Genomic DNA, 22268 nt, shown 5'->3' with positions numbered 1-22268 from the left:
TGAAAAGACAACATATAGTAGATTTCTTTCTTCTTTTGAACTGAAAAGATTCATTAATTTTATTGATGGCTTGAGGTTCCACCATATATACTTTTCCCTTTAACATTGTAAAGAAAGATTAACCACCATGATATATGGATCACTTTTTTTAAAATACAAAATTTACTATGTTAAATTTTGACTCGGTGACTTTATAAAAAACATTTATTTGTGCTCTTCTAAATCTTTCAAAAAGTAATTTAATATATATATTTTTTATTTTCTAATATATGATATGATTTTATTAAATCTCTCTCAAGATCGAGCTAGGATGTTATTTAATGAAAACAAGAGTTTTCAATTACAGATTATTAGATTCTTTAATAATGCTGACCATACAAATTTGTGCATTTATTTCTCAAAAGTTAAACTTATTAACATGTGTTCATGTCTTAGAGCATGCTAAAAGTTAAACCTAGATCTCCTATCTAACATGATCAAGTGCACAATTTGCTGCAATTGATTCTTTGCATACATCATTAGTGTTTTGCATGCTAGAGATTGAAGGACCTACCACAAAAGAAAGTTAAACATTTGGTTTTAATTACAATTTTAACTCACTTTCATAAAGTTTTATGAATCCTTTTTGTTATGTAGGATAACCATCATTTGGCCCATATATGTGCCATGGATCTTATGCTAGAGAAAATTCATGATTAAGGTACTGACAAAGGTATAGTGCTCCTTATGATTAGGGTATTGACCAAGGCATATAATGTGTGGCTTGAAGACCACAAAATCAAAGGTATAGTGCTCCTTATGATTAGGGTACTGACAAAGGTATAGTGCTCCTTATGATTAGGGTATTGACTAAGGCATATGCTGTGTGGCTTGAAGACCACAAAATCAAAGGTAAGTAATGGAAATAGCTTTTAATGTGCACGTGATCTTGTGATAGGAGCCAACACAACCCATAAAAAACATAAAAACATTAGATAGATAAGTTATATCCTTTGGATGCCCTTATTAAGAGCAAATTTCAAGTCAAGGACATGCTTTAACAAAAGGCCTTGTAATGAAGTAGATTTGGTTACACATGCACATGGGGGATGGGGCCTAGGCACTTGGGCTTAGGGTCATTTACATGCGTACTTTTGGGGCCTTGAGCTATATTAGGCACAAGGCTCATAGGCATTGTACCTTTTTTATCATATTCACTCTATAGACATCTATATCTTCTTGGTGCTTATGCCTAAGCTTTCATGGTGAGCTTCTTCCATACGAGATCTAGGATGGTGACCTACACCCTTGTCTACTCCATGTAATGAGTGGGCCTCTTTCTTACAGTGGATCAGAGCTCTTGGCTTAGATCCTTGCTTAGGGAGTGATTAGATGATAATTATTTTTGGATTATTCTTAATCCATTTTTTAGTATGCATTTTCTTGATCGTGATTAGTGATAATTATTTTTGGATTACTGCTAATTCAATTTTCCAAAATGCATTTCTTTGATCATCATTAGTGTTAATCATTTTTCGATTAGGAATTTCCATAGTTTTCAAAATGCACTTTCTTAATTTTCTTGGATTTCTTGACATTCTTGAAAATCTTCTTGATTTTCTTGAATTTTAGAGAATTTTTACATGAAGCAGAGTCTATTTTCATCAAATCTTCACACAAATCCTAGTTTCCTACTATCATTTGCAAGATCCTTTGAGTTCTTTGCATTTTTTGGAAGATTCGTGGTTGTTGTGCAGTTTTTGGTAAAAGATTCATCAAGAAAGATGCCAGTTTTCAATATATTGGAGACAAACTACAAATATTATAGATTTTGGTGCAATTTTCAACAACAGTCAACAAAGTAAAAATCTATTGTAGAGTTTTTACAATTTTCTTGCAAATTTGAGTGCTGAATATTATTGTGCAGAGTTTTCAAATTATTGTGCAGAATATTCACATTGTTGTGCAGAGTTTTCAAATTATTATTGCAGAGTGTTGTGCTGAGTGCAGTTTCATTACAGTTTTGAACAGATTTCAGTGCAGACTTTACTACAATTCAAGATTTATGGAGTTTTCAACAAATCTTAGACTAAGTGCGCAAACTTTAACTTCATTTCATGTTTCTTGAATATTGTGCAACTATGGCTTACTCAACAAGCAATAAATTGAAAGACAGAGATGCTTGGAGAAAGATTAAGTGAATCTTTACAACTTTTGACAAAAATTACATAACAATTGCAAAAAAATTGTGAAAGCTTCAAGAGTAGTGAATTACAAAAAAAAAAAGAGAGTAGTGAATTAGCTTCAAGAGTAGTGAATTACAAAAAACAACAAAAAAATGATGCAGTTCTTGAGCAAGAAAGTGTGTAGAAACTGTTAAATCTTTTCAGATTTGTGGAAAATCAAGGTCCTATCATAGATTAGCATTAATCTTTCAAATATTAATGCTAAACATACTTCTACAACAAAGATTGATCAAGCTATACTAGTTTTGATACAAGTTTACAAGCTTTACAATTTCAAGTGCAGAAATTCAAAAAGTTTATTGGTTAACATTGTGTTTGCAAGTATGGCCATGTTGGGAATTGAACCGAGTCCACTAGTGTATGCCAGTGTGCCCCATACACCATAGGGTTCTCCTAACTTACATGCAAGGTTTCTTGAGTGTGAAGATATCCAAGCAATAGTGCAGAGTTGGTTGAGAAGACAAACTGTGACTCAGAGTTCCTAAACAAAAAAAGAGGAAGATCTCAACAAGTGCCTCCTCTGAAATTGTCACACTTGCATGAAATCAAGGATCAATGCTACATGTGGAGTCACTTAGAAGCACAAGTCACAAGGTAATAGATCTACCAAAGTAAGTTTGGATAGTAGCACAAGAAGATTGCTAGACTGTAAGATCATGGCAAGCTCAAGGCATTACACATAGGTTGATGCCACGATACATACAAGGCTTACAACAACTTGTTAAAGAACACTATCGTGTGTTGAGAGCAGCCATCATTGGCCACTCATGAAAAGTTTATTCAATAGTATAAGGCGAAAAGGTACAAGGTCTATAACTGCATAAGGCTAAGGAGCATATGCTGTAACCAACTTCTGGAACCATGGCTGATCTTAAGGTCAGGTCATTTTGCACTTTTCAAAGATAGCTATTTGGTGTCCCATTAAGTGGAGGCAAGGGGTTCAGCAGTTTTGGTGTGTGGGGGGGGGGGGGGGGGGGGGGGGGGGGGGGGGGGGCAAGTGAGCTTCTCTACGAAGAAAGAAGGTTGGCTAAAGCATATTAGTGGGCTTCTCTACAAAGAAACCAAGGGAGCCAACCTACACATCGCATACCATCTTGTTGAGTATGATTGACAATATCAATTAGATGACAGCTTAGACATTGATTCGTTTCATGTTAGCACAACGGCTACACAAAAAAAAGCACACAACATTTGTAGGCATCACCCCATGGTCGACACCAACCCAATGTAGAGGAGAGAGAGAGAGCACATCACAGCTTCGCATTCAGTCAGCTGTGACTTTGCAGCAGAGCGAGTTGGAAGCTCTCAGTTGCCGTAACTTCTGTAGACAGCAGCAGCGAGTGGGAAGCTGTCAGCTATTCTTGTTTCTGCAGGCAACAGGCGAGTCCTTCATCCTTTTCCAGTTGAGCGTTAGTTGTGCTTTCTTTCAGTCGATACATCGTCACAGTACTTACAAAGCGCAGTGCAGAGAATCGACTCAGGTGGTTGTAAAAGTTGAATCATTATAGTACTTACAAAGCGCAGTGCAGAGAATCGACTCAGCTGGTTGTAAAAGTTGAATCATTATAGTGCTTACAAAGCGCATCATAGAGCATCGACTCTTCTATGATAGCATCTCAGATCCTGATGTTAGGAGGGTCGCACATGCATTGTCTTCGTGGATCTACGCTTGTTATCACAATTTGCCACTTTGTGTGAGGGAGCATATCTCATTTGCGGCATTAGCACATACCTTCAGTACATTGAGGCTTAGACCTCTAAATCCGGACTCATCATCTTCTCGTTATTACGAAGTGGCATATTCATATCATGGCCGGTTATTTGAGCTTGAGAGGATTTGGCTGCACATGTACATGGGAGATGGGGACTAGGCACTTGGGCTTAGGGTCATTTACATGTGTACTTTTGGGGGGCCTTGGGCCACATTAGGCATTGTACCTTTTTCATCCAGGTGGTCACACATTTATTCCATGGTTAGATGGTCTACACTTTGGCTATCCATTTTACCTAGGCAGAGGTATAGCAAGATACATCATAGACATAGGTGATTTTTCTTTCGATCTAGGAGCTACTATTACTATAGCCTCGGAGTTAAGATTTCCTTTCGACCCAGGAGCTACTACTATTTCAGCTTCAACAGTTCAGGATATATACCATACATATCCTTTTGATCATGGAGGATACTCGACTGGCTTCATCATCGACAATGGTTCCTTATCTTCTCCACTTGCACCAGATTGTCGTGGGACCATTGTCTTGGATTTTTCATGCCTCAGATTTCTTTTCGATCCAGGCAATTACAAAGATAGCCTCATCATTGACGGGAGCCCTTCATCCTTTCCATTTGACCCTTGGGGTCATATGATTCACGTATGGGTTTTTTGCTACATTGACATTCGGCCATGGATGTGATTTTTGGCTTTTATACATAGCCACTTATATATGTGCGCGACCACCCTTTGATTTAGAGGACGAAATCATTATAGAAAGGGATGGCTTGTAATGAAGTAGATTTGGTTGCACATGCACATGGGGGATGGGGCCTAGGCACTCAGGCTTAGGCTCATTTACATGTGTACTTTTGGAGGGCCTTGGGCTATATTAGGCATAGGGGCCTAGGGCTCATAGGCAGTGTACCTTTTTATCATATTCACTCTATAGACATCTATATCTTCTTGGTGCTTGTGCCCAAGCTTTCATGGTGAGCTTCTCCCATATGACATCTAGGATGGTGACCTACACCCTTGTTGTCTACTCCATGTAATGAGTGGGCCTCTTTCTTCCAGGCCTCATATATTTGGACTTCTATCTTCTCTAAAAGCCTATTTCCCATTACCATTGATCTTGACATTGATCCATAATATATAGCATTAGTAAGAAAAATTAAGAAAACTTTATCTTTCTTAAGATTAGATAATTTACTTAGTCATCAAACTTTATCCTTTTCCAGAGTAGATAATTTACTTAGTCATCTAATATGCCAAGTATGGAACTTTTAATAGTACATAACTGGCAATGTTAGTTTAGAGAGAAAAAAATTATTTATTTTTTAGATGGGATGACATCCATTGTTTCCTAAAGCATTAATAGTATACAACAATGGTAAGTTCAAATGTATTATTAATCAATAAGAACTATTATATTCATGTTAATCACTTGTTTAAATGAAAATGAACCAGGTCTTAAAAATATTAATTTTATTGAATGAGCTATATAGAGTAGGATAATTGAGGAAGAACACTAACCATGTGTAAGAAATATTAGGAAACACTCAAGGATACACTAACCATATGTGTAAGAAATATTAGGGAGTAAAATAATTTATTTTATGTGTGCTTGTGTGTGTGTGCATATGGGTGATCACATAAAATAAAATAATTTATTTTATGTGCGCTTATGTGTGTGTGCATGTGCGTGTGCGTATGGGTGATCAAAATGGGTTAATAAATATAAGTGATGAGAGCCCTTTGAACTGCACAAAGTACGGAAGGTTTCCAAAGAATGAATTCCTACAGAGACAAAAGTAACATGAACACTTCTAAGCTCCACTTCTATTTCAACAAGGTATTTCTCCTTGGTTTGAATATATTTCTCCCTGGTTTGAATATATTAGGTATTTCTCCTTGGTTTGAATATAACTGGGATCTAGATAGTATAATGGACTGAAGAAATCAACAATCTACCAAGAATAAAATATATGGCATTTAGGAATCTTGACCAATATGAAAAGAAATGTTCTATCTCACATGCAACTACTTGTTTTCCCATGATGCCATTCATTTTTATTAAATCCCTAGCAAATAGGTAATCTACTCTTTACAAACTTGAGGAATGAAAAAACAGCATTAAAACTAAAATTAATTAAACCCCTCACAAGATTTTCTTAACACTACAGTTTTGTTACACACACATTCAAAGCTTACATAGTGATCCTTCATCTTCAACATAGATTTTTGAAGTTTCTTAAAGGTTGTATGAATTACTAGAAGATAATTGTTGGCACAATGTAAATCTAATTATGTACACAATTGGTGCTGATATGCATAAGACTCTAGCTTAACTTAAGATCAGGCATATACCAATTGATTGATTAATACTATTTTTGTTAGAATTCACTTTTGCCACCCAAGTAGAAACCATTGTATTAGACTATAGAAGCCAAGCTTGGAGATCATGAGATATCAACGAGAGCCATAGTAGGATAAATAAACAACACAATTGAAGGCCTTAACAAATTATGGGTGGAATTGAAAAAAAAGGGAAAAAAGTGCTAATATCTCGTGTTTAGCTTTTAGATCTTCCCCACCCAAGTTTATGGAGTGAGTCTTACCCTATACATCTGCTTGCCTATTACAATTCCATGGAAACGGCCGAAACAATCGCTTCATGTGTGTAACATAATGTGAATCTTCAAATATTGTATAGAAAGAGGGAGGTCTTGGCAACAAAATTCCTATCCATCCACTTTTGCCATTATTATTGGAACTTGTATGATGCCAATAAAAGAAGGGGTGTATATGCTTTTTCAAAGTGGAGCACCCTTGAAGCTTTACAAGGGTGAGTTGGATGATTAGTAGCCGAGAGAGGCAAGGCGGCATTAGCAACACCGCCGAGAATCGATTCTACATTAAGGGAGGGAGGGATTTAGGCAAGATTGCGGGAAAGGTAATTCCTTCTCTCTTTTCTTTTCATTGGGTATTTGATGTACTACGTGTTGTTAATGCTTTAAGCTGTTTACGACGACGATGTCGCCGTTGTTATGTTGTGTGGGGGAAGCGACAATGTGGAGGCGCCAAAACGGTATCACTAGTGTAGGAGTACTGGTTTGCATCAAGAAGGTGGTGGGCTGACTCAAGGACATACAACAAAAGCGTGTGTTTTGGGTTGTGACATGGCCAGCTTTCCGATGACACAGGAACGCTGGGGGGCTCCTCCTCAACTCCGTGCGAACGATTACCCAAGGCCACCCTGCACCGATGTATGTAGACTCAATCATTGACCCTTTGAAATGTTCTATTGAAGATTAAACCTTCGGATCAACTAGCTCCTAGTGTCCATCGACCAATTAATGTCTGAATCATTGCCCCTTTAACATGTTTTTATTGAAGGTTAAAACCTTAGGCTTAACTAGTTCCAAGTGTCCCTGGAGCTATGAATGTCTGGATAATTTGATCACTAAATCCCTGGATCATGCAAGGTTTATCATTAAAATTGATACATCGGTCTCATAATCTAAGATCATTAGATGCTCCAAACATGGTCTCTCTCTCTCTCTCTCTCTCTCTCTCTCTCTCTCTCTCGGAATAACGCACTAGCTGATCTATTCTTACACTACCCTACGTTGGCTCCGATATGTTTTCGACATGTCGCTTTTGATATGCTGATGATGATCAAATCCTCGATTGGGTCTCAGAGGAAGTACTCGGCATGACGGGACGATAATACTATCAGTCCCCCCCTCTCTCTCTCTGTGTGTGTGTGTGTGAGATCAACTCCCTTCCATCTTTACCACATTCAAAGACGATTGTAGTTTTAATACAAACTAGCAGAACACTCTCTCTCTTTCTCTCTCGTCACTTTGTCTTGTTAACCTTTACCCATCCGAATCAACAGGCGCTGCACCTGCCTTCCTGACATGAATGGTATCAACTCTGTGCTTGCTTGCCCCCAGTACACACACTTGCACGTAGGACCTCTTCTTTGGGGATGGGCAGGTAAGCTTTTCAAGATTCTTCAATCGTGCTGGATGACTTGGTTCATGCAACTCATAAAGGGCTGCAAGTGTGTGCACTTGTATATAAAGGAGGGAAGTATCAGCGGACTTCAAATTCAACACGGCGCTCTCTCTCTCTCTCTCTCTCTACACACACACAGAGAAACGTCTCTCTCTCTCTCCTGCAGCCCCCTTGACAACAATCAAAGTATCCCAACTAGAAAGTTAACAACCTCTGTCTGGGTTTCCCGTAGGGGCCCAACAAACGCGTGTAGACCATCCAATCCAGACCAGAGAGTTTTCTAGGAGAGAAAACCCCAATGCAAGAGGTGCTGATCAGAGGACACTTGTTTCAGGTGCAGAAGAGAGAGAGCACAGCCCACAAGGCATATCTTCGGATAATTTCGAGGTAGATAGGGCTGTGCTTCCTCTCTTCTACCGCTGAGACCAGCGCATATTATTATATAGCTAAATTTGATCGTTTTAAACCATTAAGCCAATCTATTTGATGAGGATAGGTACCTGCATCTCGCTCCGTGCTTCTCTTCTTTTTCTTTTTCTTAAAAAAAAAAAAAAAAAATTGCAATCTCGGTCACATCGATACCTACAAAATCTGTCCCATAATTTTTTTTAAAATTAAGTATATTTGCAGCGCGCTAATCTTCATGCGCGCCGTCTTGAGATTTTTGTAGCATTTCGAAATGTAAGCGATCTGTTGCAGGCCCAAGGCTCGAGATTATGATCAGTACTGCAACTTGGCCAAGCGAATATGGTGCGCAGCTGTAGACAGTGCGCACCACTGATGGTCCTTGCCACTCGCACTCTCGCAGACTTCCGCATTGCACTTTGTGGTTATCGTCAATACTATCACATGAAATGCACACAAGCGCTAGCTCTTGCTTAACTGTTTTTAAACCCTTTTCTTTTATCTTTTAATTCACGCGCTTCGTGTTGCCTTTGATTCCTCCCTGTCAGCTCCTCTTCCCGAGCCGCGTCGCATATCAATATTGCGAAGCTAAAACCCTCAGGTTTCTTCTGTACAGGAAGAGCTCCATACTGGCTTTTGCTAAACCCCCAAAGGATATCGTACTTGGATAACACAAAATGGTAATCATAAGGACGCCTTCTTTGTGTTGCTCTTTCAAGTTTCTCAAGTTTTACATATTAATTTTTCCATGTGTCGTCAACTAACCCGCAGGTGATTTGCAAGCCCTTGGCGTGCTTAAGTCAGGTAAGCTCCTAACTCTGCCGCTCGCCTTTTGCACTCTGCGTATTATTTACTAAAGCATTCCGCCCTTTAATCCAATCAAACTAGGGCCAAAGCTTGCTCTTGATTTGGTTATAAAAGCTAGATCCAACGCATTCGCTTTTACATCAACGTACCAAGGCCGTCGGCAAGTATGTGGGCAAAATGACTCTGGAGTCGTTCTTCCTCCTTGCAAACATATCGCTGTGCCGCTGATTTGAACCAGGTAAGAGTGAATTTATGCTATCTAAACATCAAATAAGATACCACTGTTCGAGCATAAGGGTTTAACACTTGATTTCTCTCTCTCTGTATATATATATATATATATATATATATATATAGAGAGAGAGAGAGAGAGAGAGAGAGAGAGAGGATTTTCGAGCAAATTAAACATGACAATAAAAGCCTAAGCCATGAAAGGCATATATATATATAGAGAGAGAGAGAGAGAGAGAGAGAGAGAGAGAGGCTTTTATTGTCATATTTGATTTGCTCGAAAATCCTCCTCTCTCTCTCTCTCAAATAGAGAGAGAGAGAGAGAGGAGGATTTTCGAGCAAATCAAATATGACAATAAAAGCCTCTCTCTCTCTCTCTCTCTCTATATATATATATATATGCCTTTCATGGCTTAGGCTTTTATTGTCATGTTTAATTTGCTCGAAAATCCTCTCTCTCTCTCTCTCTCTCTCTCTATATATATATATATATGCCTTTCATGGCTTAGGCTTTTATTGTCATGTTTGATTTGCTCGAAAATCCTCTCTCTCTCTCTCTCTCTCTCAGAGAGAGAGAGGATTTTCGAGCAAATCAAACATGACAATAAAAGCCTAAGCCATGAAAGGCCTAAAACCATAATTACCACAAGTTGAAGAATTGCAACAATTACATCAAATTAGCTTAGGTGAACATTCAGTACAAATCCAATATTATGGTATTTTAAGCTCCTCCATTAGAGGCCATTCTTTTGTAGCATTGACCTCTTGCCTAATGATCTAGATAATGTGCCCTTTCCTACTTTCATCCTTTTTTAACAAAGAGTTCTTTCTATTATCCATAGAAGGCCAAACATGATATATGAGATCGATTTTATAGTGAAAATATATAACTTCTTCTAGATTTAATAGTATAATATATTATTAAATCTACAATAGCTCAAGCTTTGCATAGACTTTAAGAGTTCAAGACTCGAGCTTACATTCCTTGAGATCATAAACTCTTGCATGGAATGATTTTTATCCACACACACACATACACACACACATAAAATTAGCATTCAAGAGGGAAAAAAAAGGCCTATGGGACCAGTACAGAGCCTGATCTTTTCCTCATAAAACAAATGGAAGGCCCCCCATTTTTTTGGGGGGAAAAGATCACCTATGAGCATTCTCTAGTCCATGAAGGGTCTTCCAACATGCCATTAAAAAAAAGGGCCAATAATCTCTTTATATTCATGCTTGTATTCACTTATGAAAATGAGACCTAGGTAGTGCTTTTAGGGTTCAAAACTCCTAGATATGAGCTTTTCCATGCCTTTTTTATTGAGCTTTTACTTGGCATACAACATTTGCATCACATATGATCTTTCATGTATCTTCGAAAACTCTCTTCATTCATGACTTGGTTTCATACTCCATATTGAAGCAAACAATGGTCCTATTCTAATTTGTGGCGTTTATTCTTATATGTGTTCATGTTCCTCATTTTTTTTTGATGGAAATCCCTTTGAAGATTATGCTATATCATTCTCAACTCATCTCTTAAGATTTCTTCAACTCTTTAAGAGTTAACTCTTTCACGCTTATTGACATTACATTTATATATGTAGCCTATCTTCTATATCATTTAAGAGTTAACTCTTTAAGAGTTGATTCTTTCATGCTTACTGACATTGCATTTGTATATGTTGCTTATCTTCTATGTCGTTTACTCTATAAGTTTCAAATATTCTCTGAATCTTTTAAACCTTATTTTTTAGATTAAGTTAATTTCTCTTAATTTTGTATCTTTTTTCAAGAAATAAAAAATTATTCACCACACACATACACATTTATCCATGCACTCATAGAGAGAGAGAGAGAGAGAGAGAGAGAGAGAGAGAGAGAGAGAGGTCTAGCACTTCCTCATAACACCTATAAAAGGATATATGCCTAGACCGACAAAGATGATGGAGTTTTGTGCTCCTTAAATCCAAAAGGTAACTTGAAATGAGAGACTCATCATCAATCCTCTCTCTATCATTACACATGCTTTGGTTTGTGCAATGGAATCTCAAATAGATTCATCCTTATTTTGCTTGAGGTCGTAGATTTGTGCTATGGGGTTCCATCATGCTCCACTTGGGGTGAAACAAACATTGATCAACATTGAATGTTCACTTCAATGTAGGAAAATCATCTTTTTTTGTAGAGTTAAAAGAGCAAGCAATTCATGGACATCGTCTTAAGTTTTAAGCAATAATGCTTTTTTATTGCTCTCTCAATTGATTCTTACCATGTGTAGATTTTGTATCCAAAGTATTATTACATACTAGTATTTGGTCAGAAGAATATCACTACATTTTTATTCTTAATGATTCTCTTTCCTTTTTAGGATGTAAGCATGGCCACTCAAACAAAGGTGACGTCTAGACAGTAAGAGTTTTCTATTCTTTTATTATTTAGAGATTCTGAGCAGTAACACATCAAGCATATGATGGCTAAGAGGATTTTGAACAATGAAGCATCAAATAGATGATGGCTAGGAGGTTTTACTTATAGTATTTTTAGCCAAGAAATAGAGTTTTACATGTATGTAAGAAAAAAAAGGTTGTATTAATTATACTTTTTCTTTTCATATTGACTTCACTTATTTCACAATATATTCAAATTATTAGAATTTGAGTAAACATCATTTTATTTTTAAAGAAACGTTATCGTTTCATAGTGGTAAAAAACTTCCTTAGGTAATCTAGACCCAAAATCTTGGAGGATCATAGAAAATCTAAAACATACTTTGCCTCCACCTTGCCCTAACAGCACCCCTAGACAAAAGGTAAAGTAGGAGCAGTTGCACACAACAGCAAACCCCTAAAAAAGAGTAGAAGATACTAGGAGAAGCCCATTTCTTCAATTTCTTTGACATCATTTGTTGTTAAAAGGCAAGGGTATATAGGAGCCTAAATTATGACAAGACCTCCTTAATCCAACCTAGCACTAAGTAGTAATATTTGGTAGCACACATCTTTGCTACGTTAGTGGGTTTGTAGCCTATATCAATCTTTTTATGAGATAATAGAGATCACAACCTTTTCTCCTAGCCATGTGGATTGTCCATTGAGTGTTTACACAACATTTTTTTACATAGCTATTAGGTGATTATGCTTAAAGAGCTTCAACGTGATGTCAATGTGTGCGTATTCCACAACATCACAATTCACCTTATGGAGAGGTGCACCAAACATTGTGGGAAGCTTATGGAGAGGTTCCCCAAATATCACAATTCACCGTATGGAGAGGTGCCCCAAACATCACAATTCACCTTATAAAGAGGTGCACCAAACATCACAATTCACCTTCTAGAGAGTGCACCAAACATTGTGGATTCTTCTTTCATGGTGTAGCCACACTTTTTGGACTCCAAAAATTTGGCCCCTTGAAAATTAAGAAGGGGTCTTTATTTCACTTAGTAATTGTCTCTTGATCCTAAACCAAAAAGACTACATTGATCTTTACATCTTAACAATTAGTTTTATGGTGATCTTCTTATGAAGATGCCTTGCAATGCATTAGCTTGTAGCTTGAAGAAGGCCTAGGTGTTTAACTTGTGGAGCTTCCAAATGATGGGTGATTTGATCTAGATGATGGCTTAAATTGATGCTCGAATTGGCTTGACCTTGGAAACCCTTAGAATGACCTAGAAACTTGTGTATGATGTGAAATTACTAGCTAAAATAACACAAATACAAACTCGAATGCAAAACCTAGTTTTGCAAGACCTTTTGCTATAGGGTCTAATACTAATGCAACATGACTACCTAAGTTTGTTGGATGCCCACTATCTTTGAGCACATGCCTAAAGTCTACATGAATGACTATCAACCCCCTGCCCTCTATTTATAGTGTATTATGTGCTAGTTGGATGGCCTTTAGGGTTGATTTTCCGTCGCCAACCCTAACTTAATAATACTAATGTCGAGATTATGATCAGTACTGCAACTTGGCCAAGCGAATATGGTGCGCAGCTGTAGACAGTGCGCACCACTGATGGTCCTTGCCACTCGCACTCTCGCAGACTTCCGCATTGCACTTTGTGGTTATCGTCAATACTATCACATGAAATGCACACAAGCGCTAGCTCCTGCTTAACTGTTTTTAAACCCTTTTCTTTTATCTTTTAATTCACGCGCTTCGTGTTGCCTTTGATTCTACCCTGTCAGCTCCTCTTCCCGAGCCGCGTCGCATATCAATATTGCGAAGCTAAAACCCTCAGGTTTCTTCTGTACAGGAAGAGCTCCATACTGGCTTTTGCTAAACCCCCAAAGGATATCGTACTTGGATAACACAAAATGGTAATCATAAGGACGCCTTCTTTGTATTGCTCTTTCAAGTTTCTCAAGTTTTACATATTAATTTTTCCATGTGTCGTCAACTAACCCGCAGGTGATTTGCAAGCCCTTGGCGTGCTTAAGTCAGGTAAGCTCCTAACTCTGCCGCTCGCCTTTTGCACTCAGCGTATTATTTACTAAAGCATTCCGCCCTTTAATCCAATCAAACTAGGGCCAAAGCTTGCTCTTGATTTGGTTATAAAAGCTAGATCCAACGCATTCGCTTGATTTTTACATCAACGTACCAAGGCCGTCGGCAAGTATGTGGGCAAAATGACTCTGGAGTCGTTCTTCCTCCTTGCAAACATATCGCTGTGCCGCTGATTTGAACCAGGTAAGAGTGAATTTATGCTATCTAAACATCAAATAAGATACCACTGTTCGAGCATAAGGGTTTAACACTTGATTTCTCTCTCTCTCTCTATATATATATATATATATATATATATATATATATATATATATAGAGAGAGAGAGAGAGAGAGAGGATTTTCGAGCAAATCAAATATGACAATAAAAGCCTAAGCCATGAAAGGCCTAAAACAATAATTACCACAAGTTGAAGAAATGCAACAATTACATTGACCTCCATGGAAACCCATCTTTGATAAACAAAGCCTCACATTTTTCTATGCATGCATCAGACAATTCAGCCTCACATTTTTCTATGCATGCATCAGACAATTCATTGAATCCAGGACCTTCCTTGCTTTTTACCCAAGTGAAGTTGGATTAGTTTATCTATTATTCTCAGCTCTTGCATGTAAAGTACATATGTGAACCCTTTTAAGGTTAATGGGTAAGATAGGATCCCAAAATGATAATGGTTTTTGTTTGCTTTTTGTTTTTTTTCCTAGACTTCTCTTTAGCTTGATTTTGGTTTTCTATTTTTGAAAGAGGTTGGCTTGCATCAACATCACTTTCTCCTTTGATGGAGATAGGCTTAGGTTCCTTGATGTATCACACCAGCAGTCATCTTTTTGTCCTTTCATGCAGTATAGGCATGCGTATGCAGTATAGGCATGCGTATGCTGCATTTGGACTTGATGTTACTCCAAACATGCATTCAAGAGCTTCGAGGTCAGCACTCATGTGCCATTCTACAGTGAATGAACCAGTGTGCTCCAGTATTAGAGGCTCTCCTTTATTCTGAGCATCTATGATGTCTGGAATATCAATGTGAGTGAAGAGCCATTTAAGAGTCTCATGACTCTCATTTGGAACCTTTGTTATCCACCATAGTTCATTTTCTAATTGAACATTGAATTATAATGTATCTTCACTCAAACCCATTGCATAGTTTAAGGCTCTGTTCTTCAAGGCAATGCTGGTTCTTTCCACTTTTTAATGTTTCAAAGCATGTGCCTCATCTCATTTCAAAACAAGAATGAGTTTACCACTTGTTTTCTCCATTAACATTTCATACACCTTCACCATTATAGTTTAGACTTTTTTAACTATTATCATACTCATCATATTGAAATGAGTGCACATTTGTCACATTTTTGTTTTTGTTTGGGACGGGGTTCTTTAAAGGCATGCAAGCTAAAATGTGTCTATACTTACCAAGAACTTCTACAATAGTCATATTCTAATTCTGTCTTTGCACTACAACCCTGTGTGGATAGGAAAGACCAAACACATGTAAACGGTGTGGTTTGATGCAATTTGCCAATAACTTGGAAATAGCATGATAATCATTTCTACTGATGGAAGTTTCATCACATACCTTAACTACCTTCTTTAGCCTTACTGTACATTCTAAACTTACATCTTTCAGCACAATCTGGCGTTCATTTTGAAAGCTAGGGTCTTTAAGAATCTTAGGGATGTCATTTTTGCACAGAGTTGATTTTATTATTGACATTCTTTGCTCCACATTATTGCAATTCAAACCGCCTATTGTCCTTGAGTATTTCATTCTTCTTTTCCTACCACCTCCATCTCTTACTAAGTTGGTAATGCTCTTGAATTTTCTTTGACGCTCCCTAAGACCAAGAGGAGTACATTTGACATTTTTCTCAGTAGCTTTTAGTTGTTTCTCAAGCTTTTAGCTATTTCTCAAGCTCATATATACATTTATTTTTATCCTCTACAAGTTTGGTTTGTTCTGCACAAGCTTTTTCCAATGCTAAAACTTCCTTTCTATGTTCACTTTGGACTACAAGAAGTTGGACTCTATGTTATGGCTTGAACCTTTGAGAGGAGAGAGGTCTTTAAAAATGAGCTGTGCTGGGCTTGTTGGAGGGGTGATTTGTTGCTCTGGTTCTTGCATGGTAGGCTGAGTATCTGTTCTTGAAGGGTCTCTTGGTATGTGCAGATTTTTGTTGCCACCGCCTCTTCCAGTCTTTGTGATTCGGTCGCAATGTCGACGAGTATTCCTCTCATCTTTTTATCTGTTTTCTTTCTTCGATCTTTTTTGCTCTGCTTTATGAGATCCTTGGTCTCCATCAATATTGCTTGCCCTTCCTCTACCTTTCCAGTTGCTTCTTTAGGTTGGTCGAGCATGAGTGCCAGCTGCATTTGCTCTTCAGGTTCAAGCTTTCTCAGATGTCTCCTTGCTACATGGTTGATGACCTGTGTGAGGAGGTATGGATTGCTGATCTTTGATTGATGGGCCTTTAAGTAGTTCTCCATCTCCTTATGCAGATAGAATGCCCAATCCTCCTCCTTTTCTTCATAAACCTTAGCAATCCTGTTTAAGCCCACTCAGTTGTATATGTCTACAGGCTTTATTTGCATCATTAGGGACATTGCTTTGCATGCCTTCTCTGTAGCTTCATCTTGGATATTGTCGTATTTGGCTCCATCTGAATTATAGGAATCCTTCTTGAACATATCCTTTATGGGCATCATACCAATGTTGTGTTTGTGGGCTATGATTGAGCTGGAAGTTGCAAGGCATCTCTTATTAAGTCCTCCGCGGTGATGAGGACCTGTTCAGTGGTGCCATCAGCCTTTGCAATTCTTCCTCTTTTGGTTTGCTTGTCATAAGTCTTCAGGTACTCCGCGCAGAGGTCTGTGTGACGATCACACGGAGAAGTATCTCCGCCATTCTCCCGAGGCTGACTTTGTCTAGTTTGGCCTTTACTTCCGCATCTTCTAATATGTGGAGACACTCTGGGTTGTGGGACTAGAGAGTTACCTTCCCGTGGGGTGTGATAATCTCCTTCCGGATAAGGGTGCCCTGGAATGATTGGGCGTAAGGGCACAAGAAATTCATCTTTGGCTTACTTGTCCCTTGTTGTCTGTGGGGCTGGCTGGGAACCCCGTAGCACTGCTTGCTTGAGTGGTAGATGGGTGCTCGCGGGCTTCAGACTCCGAGATCGACATCTGTATCAGGCATATAAAATCAGTCGAATGACTGGTGGGTTGTTAACTCTTTTTTTTTTTGGGTTAGTAATTTAGTGGGAGTAGGTTAGTCTGGATTAAGAGAATGTTAGTGTATTGGGATTCTAGTGATTAGTTAATAGTCAGAGTATGTCCATGTATAAGGTGTGAAAATACAAGATTGTGACGTGAAACACTATGGCATGAATATGCAGACATGAACCATATACGCGTGAACACTTGAATGTGAAACAATGTGGCGTGAAACACCTACACATGAAACCCTTGGATGTGAAGCAGTGTGGCATGATTAGGCAGACGTGAAACACATATGTGTGAACACTTAGACGTGAGAAACAGTGTGACGTGAAACATATCCACATGAATATGTAGACGTGAAACATTGTGACGTGAAACACCTACACGTGAAATACTTGGATGTAAAACAGTGTGACATGAAACACATCCATGTGAATATGTAGACGTGAAACAATGTGACATGAAACACCTATATGTGAAACACTTGGACGTGAAACAGTGTGACGTGAAACACCTATATGTGAAACACTTGGACATGAATCAATGTGACGTGAAACACCTATATGTGAAACACTTGGACGTGAAACAGTGTGACGTGAAACACATTCACCTTAATATGCAAACATGAAAATGTAGGGACTGGCATGGGTCGTGAATTTACATGATTGTAACAACTATGTTTGCACATGCTTATGGTGTATGGTTTATAAGGATGGATTTTTACATATTACTGCAAGACGACAGGAACTCACTCATACAATTGATTGATATCATACACAAGAGGACAGGAACTCATTCATACAATTGATTGATATCATAAAAAACAGAAAAAAGGAAAGAAAAGAAAAGAAAGAGGTTAAGCTCCCACCTCGTGGATCGGTTGGGTGGTTGTACGATGGAAGAAGGTTCGGAGATACGCGATGAATGAACAACTGCTCACACACGATGTAAAATGACCACGAAAAGAAGAAAATTGGAATTTATAACGTAGCCGTTGTCAGGCGTTTTTCTGAGTGGTATTCTGGGCTCGTGTATATATGGATGCCGTTGTCAGGCGTTTTTCTGAGTGGTATTCTGGGCTCGTGTATATATGGATGCATGGCTTGTGTGAAGAGTTTGCTTTTGAGGGCGTTGCCAGGTGTACAGGGTGGACGGCATTTGATTTGGGCTTGTTGCAGGCTTGTTGCAGGCTTGTCCGAAACACGGTTCGATGCAGGTGGTTTCAGTTGCTGTTCGGTCGTCTTGAAGTGTGGGGGCGTCCTAGAAGTACAGTGGGCACACAAAGTTATATGTGAAATGTGTGTGGAAAATCGGGGGATTATTGATGATAAAAGGGCCAAGGTAGCATTGAACAATAAAAGGAATAATATGGTGGCCATTTTTCATAATAAATAAAATAAAAGAAAGGATGACCTGGCCAGCTGTTAAACTTGGCGTGGAGGCTTATTTGGCCTCCAGCGCATCTTCCAAAAGATCGACGAAGCTAGCAAAGCATGCAGTTGGCCGGGGAGATAGAAAAGGTATCGCCTTGTTTGTTTTTAGGGGGCCTCGTCATTCTGCAGAGAAGAAGTGTGGTAGAGGCGGCCGTCATGTAGAGGCGGGGGAGGCTTCTCTAGCAGAGCAGTGGAAGCGCAAGTAGCGGCCTTGCAGAGAGCAAGTGGGCGCAGCACGCAAGCACTGAGGCGAAGGGTGGTCGCCTTGGGGTACGAGTAGTGGTGACGAGTGTGAGCAGGTAGCTGTTGGGTGCGTGCAGAGAAGGCCCCCGTGTGATAAAGGTCGAGGGCTCTCGGTGGAGTACACAGGTGCAAGGGTAAAGCTGCAGCAACGGCTGGGAGAGGCCAGAGATTCGAAAAGGCTGGAGAGCAGTCGTATGTGCAGGCGCCTTGGTTGACGGGTTGCAACTAATGGTGGGGCCTCCCGTGTAAAGAGGAGTGTGAAAAAGTGGGCTGGCGTGGTTGGAGCGCAGTCGTGTGTGGGAGGGTTAGCGAGCGAAGGCTTATGTGTTGGGCGACAAGTGGAGGGCGGCGGCTGGAAGGCAAGACATGTAGAGGTTGCTTTGGGTTGGTGGCTGCAGCGCAGCTACGAACAGAGAGCTGTAGAGAAAAAGCTGGCGTAGGTGAAGTCGACGGATTGGAGAAGAATAAAGAAAGCATGGTGATGCGCAGCTATTTGTGTTAAAGAGCTGCAGGTTCTAGAGCGCAGTTGTAGGCTTATGAAAGAAGGCATAGCCGTGTGTGGGAGAGGAGCTGTTGGCAGTGAGAGAGCCGCCTAGGAGCTATGAAAGGCTAGGCGAAGAGTGAGGAAGAGCTGGATGTGCAGTTGCAATTGCAGGTGCAGTTGGATGGAAGCAAAGGGGACAGGCAAAGCGTAGGCTGGTGTGGGCCTCGTAAATGAAGCCGACAGTGGACAGCAAAGCAGGGTGCCGAGTGAAGCAGAGAGAAAGGTTGGTGTTGCTGCTTGGTGGTGGGCCGGTAGCACTGCTGATAAGCTGCAAGTGGCAGAGGATCAGCACAAAGACAGAGAGTGAGAGAGAGATGATGGGTAGCTGCTGCTGCTGGCGACACATACGGAAGATGGGCTGTAGAGAGTTAAGGGTTAGCTGGTGGGGCGCCCTCTGAAGAGAGTGAGTGGCCGGGTTCATTCTGGTGTGATTGGTACAGCAGGCAGGCAAGAGGTTCGCGGTGATTGGGGATGTGGTGTATCCTCGGCAGTGAGACAGACCTGAGTAAGTGTTTGTAATGGTTGTGTGAGTAAGGCTTTTGTGTCGGGAGAAGCTTGTATGAAGTGTTTTCTGGAAATATATTGCTGGGTGTTTGTTTTGTGTATGTGCCCCTGTTTTATGGTGTTTGTCTGGCGTGGGTTGGGTAGTGAAGTGTGAGAGAGTGTTCCAGCCGGTGGCTGGTGGTGCCCCCGTTGGTGTGTGTGTATTCCAAGTTTGCGAGGTGAAGGGCTATAGAGGCAGGGTTTTCTTTCTTTTTTTCACCTCACATCCTTCTGGTGCCCCCACTGAGGATAGCTCTGGCGTTGTTCTTTGCCTAGAAGGGCGTATGTTCCACTGAGGAGAGCTCACGGATTCTTGCAGGTTTGTCATGATGTGGTCTTATCTGGAATTTCATGGCAGGAAAGGTGAAGATGTGTGTGACTTTTTGGAGCAGATGGAGTTGGCATGCATTAGCAATCATGTGACGGAGGAAGAGCAGGTTTTGAAGCTGATAAGGATTTTCTTGAAGGGAGACGCCCGATGCTGGCTTAAGGATTTTGAAGCACAGGATGCGACAGGTGAGCTACATGGTGTTTTGATCTTAGACAGGTTGAAGGAAGGCCTTTTGGAGCGTTTTCAGCAAGTGGAGGATTCTAGTGTGCTTTGGCAGGAGTTGAGCATCTTGAAGCAGGTCCATGGGCAATCACTGGACGATTTTGTGAAGGTATTTATATGTTTGTGGGGTAAGTGGTGTACGACATTGAAGCAAGAAGTTCCTCTAATGTTTTTGAAAAAGAGCTTGTTTATTGATGGTTTGTTACCCCATTTGAAGGTCAGGGTTGAGTTAAAGAATCAAGTCATTTGATGATGCAGTTAGGGTTGCTAGAGAAAAGGAAGGCAAGGTTTTGAAGCAGATGGAGATGGGTATTTATTCGTATGAAGGTGTTGTGTCTACAAGGGATAAGCAGGTAAATTTGGTTGAGGTGAATGAGAGTCCTATGCAAAGTTTGATGAGACACGAGCCTCAAAGGCCGATACAGGTGCAAAGGGGGATGTTTTATGTGCCTTCTGATTTTTTTCCAAAGTCTTTAAAGCAGGTGAAGGTGGATGAGAAACAGGTGAAGGAGCAAAGTGCAAATGAGGAGTTGCCAGTGGATTCTTCTTTGGATGTGGATGACATGCATGCACATGGAAGCAAAGAGGATGATGCCTTGGGATTGGCTAATGATAAGAAGGGAAAGGAGTTGGATACAGAATGCTTTGAGGATGATTCTTTGTCAGATTCTACAAGGGAGGAGGATGGGGTAGAGACTTGTGATGAAGTGAAGATGGTTTGTAATGCAGATGAAGAGCATTGTGTGGAGGAAGATCCTATTATTATGGATTTTCTTGGACAGCTTGATGGTATGGTACCTGCGATGGATGATGTGGATATTGTTTCATTGGATGCATTATGTGCTGGGGAGTCTTTAGACGATGATACCAGGGGGGTTGGCAACACTCAAGAAGGTATGCATGTGGATTTGGCTGATGAAGAGCATTGTGATGTGAGTATTGTGCCTGAGGATGATATATGGGAAGTTGCTAGCCTTGATGAACAGGAGCCAGAAATGGATATGGATGACAAAGCTTCTAAACCAGCTGAGCTGAAGAGATGCCTGAAGTGCAGGAACTGGAAGTGTTTGTGGACACTGCTGTTGGAAGAGATGTGGATTTTTGTGTGCAGAAAGGTCAAGATGTTGAAACTTGGCCTTCACAGGTATTGATGAATGGGATGCTAGATGCTGCAATGACACAGGTTTTGAAGACGGGGAGGTTGGTTGTGGGTGAAGAGCAAAGCCTTGAAGATGATGCTGTGTCGTCAAAGTCTGTGAATGCTGATCAGATGATGGACAGAAATGATTTTGTGGCTATGGTTGATGTTTGGTATGCAGTGATGCAGCCATGGTGTTTCATAGATGTTGGGAAATGGGATGGTGAGTTGGAGTTGTTTCCTTTTGATCCTGGTGGATAGCTATCAGACATTTGTCTTTTTGCTGCTGCTGAGCACGAATGCTCTAGCAGATGGGGGGGTTGGCAAAGTATGTCAGGCGTTTTTCTGAGTGGTATTCTGGGCTCGTGTATATATGGATGCATGGCTTGTGTGAAGAGTTTGCTTTTGAGGGCGTTGCCAGGTGTACAGGGTGGACGACATTTGATTTGGGCTTGTTGCAGGCCTGTCCCAAACAGGGTTCGATGCAGGTGGTTTCAGCTGTTCGGTCATCTTGAAGTGTGTGGGCGTCCTAGAAGTTCAGTGGGCACACGAAGTTATATGTGAAATGTGTGTGGAAAATCGGGGGGATTATTGATGATAAAAGGGCCAAGGTAGCATTGAACAATAAAAGGAATAATATGGTGGCCATTTTTCATAATAAATAAAATAAAAGAA

General features: G+C 40.0%; 2 long non-coding RNA genes across 3 annotated transcripts in view; both read left to right on the top strand.

Moving 5' to 3' along the window:
- The first annotated feature begins 7787 nt into the window (after positions 1-7787).
- Positions 7788-13325, top strand: LOC147630760 (uncharacterized). Of its 2 annotated transcripts, XR_015267620.1 has the most exons (5): positions 7788-8743; positions 8914-9045; positions 9137-9169; positions 9254-9410; positions 11778-13325. It is a non-coding gene; the product is annotated as an uncharacterized LOC147630760 (long non-coding RNA). The 2 variants fall into 2 exon arrangements; XR_015267619.1 differs by having other exon boundaries at positions 7789-9045.
- Positions 13326-13364: 39 nt separating this feature from the next.
- Positions 13365-22268, top strand: part of LOC147630759 (uncharacterized) — a 47598-nt gene continuing 38694 nt past the window's right edge. Inside the window, exons 1-3 of the long non-coding RNA XR_015267618.1 lie at positions 13365-13734; positions 13826-13858; positions 13943-14104. This is a non-coding gene — a long non-coding RNA (uncharacterized LOC147630759). The remainder of the gene's footprint in view (positions 13735-13825; positions 13859-13942; positions 14105-22268) is intronic.

This window comes from Cibotium barometz, chromosome 16, assembly GCF_041138505.1.
Source record: "Cibotium barometz isolate CiBa-2024 chromosome 16, ASM4113850v1, whole genome shotgun sequence".
Lineage (NCBI taxonomy): Eukaryota > Viridiplantae > Streptophyta > Polypodiopsida > Cyatheales > Cibotiaceae > Cibotium > Cibotium barometz.
The sequence above is the reverse complement of the archived record's forward strand: the minus strand, read 5'-3'. Positions and strand labels throughout refer to the sequence as shown.